This window comes from Neolamprologus brichardi, chromosome 1 (assembly GCF_056152115.1).
Source record: "Neolamprologus brichardi isolate AB-2024 chromosome 1, ASM5615211v1, whole genome shotgun sequence".
Classification (NCBI taxonomy): Eukaryota; Metazoa; Chordata; class Actinopteri; order Cichliformes; family Cichlidae; genus Neolamprologus; species Neolamprologus brichardi.
In genome coordinates, this window is record NC_142104.1 from 726,436 (window position 1) to 735,000 (window position 8,565).

At 48.3% G+C, this 8,565-nt stretch overlaps 1 protein-coding gene across 4 annotated transcripts in view; it reads right to left on the reverse strand.

Annotated features, from left to right (window-relative positions):
• znf536 (zinc finger protein 536) overlaps positions 1–8,565 on the reverse strand; it is a 199,952-nt gene that overhangs the window by 138,562 nt on the left and 52,825 nt on the right. The window lies entirely within an intron of this gene.

An 8,565-nucleotide genomic window follows, 5' to 3' on the forward strand; every position in this document is an offset into this window, starting at 1 on the left:
GAGGCTGCTGATGCAGCGAAAGCATTTAATACTCGACAAACAGTTATCTAAGCCCATGTCCAATAGCTAGACACCACTGTAATGTGACCTACATACTAAGTGAATAAGATTTTTTGTATGTTGTTGGGGTGCGGCGGGGGCGCGGGGCGGCGCTTTAGGAGAACTCATTCAAACGTCAGTAATAAGGTGGCAAAATCTGCCTTTTTCGCTCGGCCTTCGCCCGCTTGCAGAGAAAGCACAGTGTAATGTAACAGAACATATTGTGCCCTCTAAAGCATTGAACTGTCCGCGCTTTGTTCATCTCCACCCTCTGGAAACAGGACTCGCTCCATTTTTTGACGAATTAATGAAAAAGCCGGGAGAAAGGTCCTTATATTTCTCATTTCAGTGTTTCCTGGTGTGTGAGGCCGAAGCACCGAGCAGAGTGTTTGTGGTCCACATATGAATAAATGATGTGAATAAACAGCACAGATAAAGGACCAACGTCCTCCTGCTCTACACGTGACGCCCACACGGCCAAAGGTCGCCGCCGCCACAGCGCGTTTAGAGTACGGCCGGAGGATCAACGTCAGAGCGGCTCTGATGGGTCTGGTTCTGGTCCGAGCGTCAGTCTGGTCGACAGAGCAGGTGTCCTAATGCACCACTGCACTCTTGCATACTTGCATACTCCTTAGCAAGGAGGGGGGGCAAATGCACCACGGGGGAGGGGGGGGGGGAAGCAAAGGAAGCCACATAAGGACAGTTGGAGGAAAGAAGGGGGGGGCAAAGTTAGAGTCTGGTTCTGGCTGTAAATGCCGTCGTGGTTACTGGCGCTCTTTGTTTGTCTGTGTCTATCTGCTGGAATGTGGGGGGGTCGCCAAAGTGGAGGTAAGTGGAGCCGTGTGCCTCCGCCTGCCTCCGCCTGCCGCCGCCGACTCCGCCACCTAATTTCTTTGCTCCAGTGCAGCAGACTCCTGCACTCGTTATTTTGGGGATGATCAAAACGCTGAAGATCGGCGGCGAGCCCAGCCGAGGAGAAGCTAAGCAGAGAAAGATGTACTTAGTTAAGACCGAGCCTCTGCCCCCCTGCTGCGCTGCAGCTACACGGTACATAAATAACCATTATGAATCACGCTGTTTTGTCTCACCCCACCGTTTCTCAAACGAGATCCAGTTTGCATTTAGCCGCGGTGGCGACGAGCCTCCTGCAACGTTTCCCACAAAATAAAAAGTGTTTATCGAGCCGCTAACCGGACGTTCGGTGGCTCCGACCCACGAGAGACGACGTCCGAGAGGTCTGTCGTCGACCCGAGAAGCTCGCGCGTTTTCCTCTTTGGCGCCGGTTCAGAGGCCGCCGTGGCAGATTACGCAAACTTTGCACCGTGGCAAATCCGCCCTTAGACGTGCATCTTAAACCTTGTAGCAAAAATCAGGCCTCCATTCAGAGACGCTCCTTTGTAGAACTTAAATACATCCCAATGTGTCCATCAACAAAGGCCCCCGCCCTTCCTCCTCGCTCTCCGTGACACTTTAAGTTCGGGATTGTTCGGCGGGCCTGTGGGTGGGATTTCCATTCTCTGCCATTCTTCCTTTATTTTGCTCCTTCCTTTGCAGCATTAGGGCGACCAGCCATTGAACTACAAGCGCTACTATAAAAATTAATCAGGATTAAAATGACCTCACACACAAAATTAAAGTTCCCCAATGTCCACAATAAGGGCCTGTATCTTTTTAAGACATGCTCAGCTTCCTTGGGAACAGGATTGTTTCTTGACAAAGTGGTCTCCGCTCAACAATGAGCACCTTTCAGACGCACACAGGGTCCGCCTTTAGAGCTGCAGCGAGAGACGGATTTCACATATCAATCAAACGGGGGGGTGGGGGGGTCCTCGTTTGGCCAGAGTGGTCCTTCAGAAACCACGGACGCGTCTGAATGGGGGATATGCGTTTCTCTCTTACCACTATTCATAATCACAGAGGACACGGGCGCGGCGGAGAGGGAGGGGATTCCTCTTAACGCCGTTTTTTTTGCACTTGTGTTTCCCTGTACGGGGGGGGGGCACAGCTCCTGAGGCCGGCCCTGGTGCACAGACTGTACAATATTAGGGAAAAGTGTCTTTGTGCAGAGGAAACAGTGTTCAGTGTGTGTGCAAGCACTCGCATTCAGCCACCCACCGCGCCGGCCGTGCACGCCGCCGCCGCCGCCGCCGCTAATCATGCTGAAAATGAATAAGGTGTCGGAGCAGGTAATTATTAAAACAACCCACATATAAGCTGCACAGAGCACATTAAACACGGTGTCTTATAGTGGTGCTGTTTCTTTGACAGCTCTATTTATGGGCACGCCTTAAAGGTCGCGTTATTAGGTCAGCGGCTTCCTGCTCGTATTCAGATCATCTCGGCTCACGCGAGCGCAGACACACTCTGCCTGATTAAACCCGGTCGCTGATGACCCGCTCGTGGTCACGCCGACACCTTTCGCCTGTAAGAGCGTTCACTTAAAGGTAGCGCCCTGCCCGACCCTGACCCTGTGCAGTCAATATCAGTGCAAACACGTCCCCAGAAGGCCGGAGCTCGCGGGGCGTTCCCACCTGAGCGCTCGTCGTTCGTCCCAGATTTGCATTTTTTATAAATGATTTAAGAAGAAATTCAGAGATGAATATTAACCCGTTTCTTTAAAGCGACGCCCACAGTATGGCGATGAACACGACATCATCGCAGATTAACATTTCAAAACGCAGTCTGTGTTTTCTCCCTTTGATGGATCATCAGAGCACCGACAGGGGAAACCTGGGAGGTTACCGCCCCCCCGCTCGCTCCGCGCCTCGTGGATTACATCACTTCTCTTTGCTCAGACCTCCGTCTGACATTAAAGTGTAAATGAAACAAAGTCTTAGTATTCATGTGGTGCATGTGTGCTATTTTTAAATTGGGGTGCTGTGAAAGTGTGGAATTGGGGACAAGGCAGCCTTGCACCGGGCCGTGACACAGACTTATGTTAAACCTAATTAGATCATGATAATAGCTTTAGGGCCCCAGTGATCAATGCTAGAGGTCTGTGGAGATGAACTTTCCTTAAGTTTCATGCCGCACGCCGGTCGTGCTCGATTTCCTCACACACACGTTCATGTTTCCATGGCTGCACAGAGCACCGCCTTAAAGCACCTGTGCATCCACGTTTTCAAATCTGGCCTCATGACAGATTTATGTGCTCATCACACACAGACACACACACACACGCACACAGACACACACGCACACACGCACACATGCACACACGCACACACACACACACACACACACAGTGGTGAATGAGCGCATGTGCTATAATAAACCAATCAGTCACTGATGGAGGAAGTGAATCATATCGATCATCACAATGCAGCGCGGCCTGGCACCCGCCCAGCTGCTGTTACACACAGCAGACCCACAAAAACTCAAACAACCGCAAAGGCCCCGCCCCCAAACCCAAAGGACTGGATTTGATTGGACTGGATAGTGTTTACTGGACCAGTTTGGAGTCAGAGTGATCGGCCTTCAGCTTCAGACATCTTTAACCCTTTAAAGCCGGTCAGAGCAGCACGCTCTGTTTTGCATAACTATTTTTAAATCCCGGTAGCTCTGCAACCACGTGAGCTAGCGCAATAATTTTTTTTGCATATGAAACCGGAGGAGTTGTACTTACATCTTATGCCATCAGCTTGTCCTCGGTCACAGTTTCCTTCCACATACAGTTTTGCAAAAACTGCATAAAAAGCACTTGCAGCAACAAAAACATAATATTCCAGAAACACGCTTTGCCGATCCGATCAGCTGTTTGTAACACTTCCTACGTCCATCAGCGCGAACTATCGCATGTCCGCCATGACCTGCCCGAAACAGGAAGTGACGTCATTTTGCGGAAATGTAGTTTTTTACCATCAGGGCCTCATGAGCCTATACTGGTGTTTTTAAAAGTTATGTTTGACTTTATGACTTTCTGTGTGGTTTCTGGGATGCTTAGGACTCATATTGCACTGCTGGAAATAGTTTATTTTGATGCATATGCTGCTTTTTTGCAAATTTGCATTATAATATTTATTTTCCTTTTTCCTGCAGTATATAAAAATTGGTGTATTTCAAAAATAAAACTATGAAGACACTCAAAATAAATTTCCTGTGGTGGGAAACTATTTTGTGCAACTTTTTTGTATTTACAGTTTTGAGGGATAAGCCTCTTAAATTTCTCTAACTAGAAATATATGTTAAAAAAACAAAAACGATTTTCAATTTTTTTGTAGTTTATTGCACTTTTTTGCAATTTATGTAATTTCTATGCACTTAATGCAGACATATTATTAAAATCTGGGCTATAATGGTTGTATTGATGTATAGCAACTTGAAATGCTCCCAAAAATGGCTCCACAGCATGTAAACATATAATATAAGCTCTGGCGGACTTGGTTCTATGGTAGGTCTTAAAGGGTTAAGGAAGGAGCCGCTAGTCTCCATTTGTGAGGACGCCCTTCGATTGGCTCGCGTCACAAATGTGGCTGAGACCATTCGGCGTGAACGAGTCCCTCGTGACTCAATCAAAGACGAATAAAAAAGCGATAAGAGCCCGTCGGCTTTCTCAAAAAGAACGGCCTCCGATTGGTCTTTCTGCAGACTGAGTCACTTCCACCCATAAAGGTTCCCACGGTGGACTCAAAGCATCCTTCGCCAGCCACGCCCAAGGTGTCAGAGCTGCCATGGCGGCGCGGAGGTGCTCTGCTGGATTTGACTTCGAGCTTTAATAACATGTAATTAAGATGCTGCTGCAGCAGTACACGGAGCACGCCTGGGTTCCTTAATAACGGGGAATCATGAAGCATCACCTGAATCCTCCGAGCCGCTCCCATAATGCGATTGTTCAATGCACCCGTAATGCGTCCAAATCACAAAAAAACACTTGCTGATTGGGAGCTGTTTTCCATTAGCAACCTTATGGAGGAGTCTAGTTTACAGCTAACAGACTCCTTGGATCACTCAAAGAGGATTCCTCACGCCTCCATTACTAACTAATGTAATTTGTGTAATGTAATATTTTAACGTGTCTGCGTCTGCTGACATGCTAGCTAGCTAGCTTGTGATTAGGCTAGATACAGGAAGCTGTGGGAATCCCTGTGCATATCAGCTGAGGTTGTATCAGTTGTTGAATTTCATCGCTCCACCCTAAGTGCTTCGCCCTACGCCGGCCGAGGAGACAGAAGTACTGACTGAAAACGTGTTGTATTATTTTCCTGTTGTGCACTCTGTGATTACCGTCAGAGAAAAATTAACCTGCGTATCGCCTCATCGCTTTTTCAATGCCCAAAGTAGCACCGCGCCCTCAGCTGTGGTGTGGGGTTTCTCAGAAAATCAGATGATGGCGACGAGACTTTGTGAGCCACTGCCAGTGTTGCCAACTCCTCAGTAAGGAAAATCGCTATTGGCTGTCCTAAAAGTCGCTAGAAGTCGCTAAATGACGTCATCACCTAATTTGCATAATTGGTCATGCTAATGTAATTGTAACCTACGCTGCTGGAGAGAGAAATAACATCGTGGAAGAGACATAAAGTGAGTAAAAAACATCCTAAATGCATTTAGAGTTTATTTAGAACTACAAATTAAATTTATTTTAGCAATTATTGTTTTTTTAATGTCACAATTCCAACCCTGCTCCTTTACCCGGGCTTGGACCGGCAAAAGTGACCCGAAATAGGCACTCTGGTGGAGTTACTGTGTGTGTGTTTATAAGTAGTTTTAAACCTTGTGATCCACAAAACAGCATAAGAGTAAAAGAAGAACTGACTGCGTTACAGCACCCGCTGCTTGTTGAGAGTAAAAGCGATATGCACTTTTAGTGACTTTTTTTAGAAAAAAAGTCGGTAGGGGGTCTGAAAACTCGCTAAATATAGCGACAAAGTCGCTAAGTTGGCAACACTGGCCACTGCTACCACGCGGCGTTATTTACCCGATACGCCAGCGCCGAAACCAAAGAATAACGTTTGACTGCCGCATTTCCCTGAAGGTCCACGTTAGAAAGAAATGAAACCAGTTCAGGTAAAGTCCAGTACTGGCTGCAGACCAGTCGCTAACCAGTGTGTTCACATCAGGAAGCTGTCAGCCATAACGGGCTGTTGGTCAGGCTGAGGAGCATCAAAGAGCATCCAATCAAACTGCTTCATGTATAGGCAGCAGATTGGTTAGCGTGCTGCCATCAAACACATCGCGGCGAGAACGCCGTGACCTCGCTGAGGTTGGAGCAGCTTCAGAGTGACGGCCGGTCCCAGCCAGGCGGAGGACGCACACGGCGTGAGTTTCAGCCGACCGACCATCTCTGAGTGCTTTGCGTGTTTGTTTTGGTTGCTGTAGTTGCGGTTGGAGAGGAACTCATCACACCTGAAGTGGACGGCAGATGAATAATTTAGCGAGCGGCCGGCGTCGTCCGTGGTCGTCTCTGTGTGCTGATAAAACAAGCTGCCCAGAGGAAGGATGATGTAAAGAGCTGCTGAAACCCTCCGACAAATAAAAAGATTTAAGAGAGAAACTCCCTGAAAGAAGCGGCGTCCCTCGGCTCTGCGCTGAATGCGAGGTGTTAAGCTTTCCGTGGCGACATCTATCTCTCGCCACCACCTTGAGGGCATCTTTTAAGCAGAGGAATTTAGCCATTACGTGGCATTAACCTCATTAGAAAACACTCTTTAGCTGCTCCAAGATAAAATTGATTTACAGCTGCCATTTCCACCGCTGCTCTCGATCAATGGTTAAACTATCCCCTTTATGGCCCCGTGCACACTCTCTGCTCTTTTCTCCAGTTTTCTTTAACTGCTCTTTAATTTCATTCCCCCGTCCACTCTTGTCCTTGTGCCAGGTAGCATTCGCTGACAGGAACAGAGCTCTGCACCCCAGTGGGACCGTTCTGGACTCACCATCGAGTCTCTGGCACAAAGTATTTCTGAGATAAAACAAGTTCATCTCAGCCTGATAAGCATCTTGCTGAAGTTTTAGCTCAGGGTTGCTGTAGCTGCTGACGGCGTGGCGAGCCTGCGCAGCTGCATGGCCGTGTTTACGGGGATTAAGGTGTAGATGTGCTGGTACAGATTTAGACTGGTCCAAAGTCTGCCACAGACAAGCTGAAATGCTGAGTGTTCTTTGGTTTCTGGCCTTAAACTGTGACTTGAACATCACCCTGCTGGGTAGGCGTCTTAAATATAATTATAATAACACTAATGAACCTGTGCTAGAAATAAAATCTTAGGATTTCACTCACCTAAACTGGAGCTCCGCCTTCTTGGACGGTCTGCTAGTACAGTGACCTCACAGCAGCCATATTATTGGTCACATGTTGTCATTAAAAATGCTCCAACAGCACAAACACGTTGCAGTTAGCTCAGGTGAAGCTAGCAGCTACAGCCACCTGTGCCACCATGCACCTGTCAGTCAAAGAGGCCACGCCCCTAACATGTAAACTCAGTTTAAACAGCTGAGTGACAGAAACATCCTCCTCTGTAGACGTGCTGTGTATACGGCTGAAAACGTGTTTGTCTCTGCTGGAAAGGAGCCTGTGGGGACCGACTCACTGCTGCCTCTGCTGGATGTCAGAGGAACTGCAGCTTTTGTCACTTTCAGCTCTGGAGTTTGAGTCGCGCTCAAAGCTCCGCATGAAGCTGATCTGTGGACTCATTGCACTGAGACGGGTCTCTGCAGGCGCTTTGATGAGAAGGTTTTGGTCATTTGAAGCTATGTTTGAGAAGGCACGCCCCACTTTGCTGTGTCCACATGAAGTGGATGTAAGAGGGCGTGTACATGTCAGCCGCGTGGCCCAACGTCGAGGTTTGCCTGCCCACTTCTGACAGCTCCGGTTATTCGGACGTTTAAGCAAATCACACAACGCTATATTTCTTTGAGCGATCGATACGACCACCATTCCAGCTTTCCTTACTTCCCTCCCTCCTCCTTTCTCATCTCCCTGTCTGAGCGAATTGATCCACGTGGAGTGATATCAGCCGGCAGATAGAGCGATACGCCCCGCTCCCTCCCCGGCCCTCCTTTCACCACATTTCTGACACATAAATAAAATATGTGGCCTTTTTGTTTCGATTCACCGCCGTGTTAGTTCTGAGAAAAGAATATGGCGCGCAGGGCTCACACGGAGCTGTTGGTAGACAAGAGGGAGCTGAGAGCCGGCTGGTTGCCATCACTCACTGTTCACAGGCACTCTCCAAAATCCCCTGAACTTTCCGACATACGCATTTGTTAGAGTGACGCAGTCAGAGTCTGAAGAATGGCATCAGAAAATTAATGTGAGCACTAAATTATTCAGACGTTTTTTGCCATAATTCCTGACTTTACAACGGCACACACACATCTATATATTCCCAGTCCCATCTGACTTATTGCAGATCCGTTTAGTGTCGGCATCCAAAATTGGCAGAGGAGAGCACGAGAGGTGATGTGAGGAGAGTTCGGCCCCCCGCCCCAGCCCCTGTCCCCACTTTAATACCAGCTGAAATAAATCTGCATGTATCGGGCCTGCTGTTCACACACCGACGCAACATGTTCCTCTGCACCTCGGCTAGATAT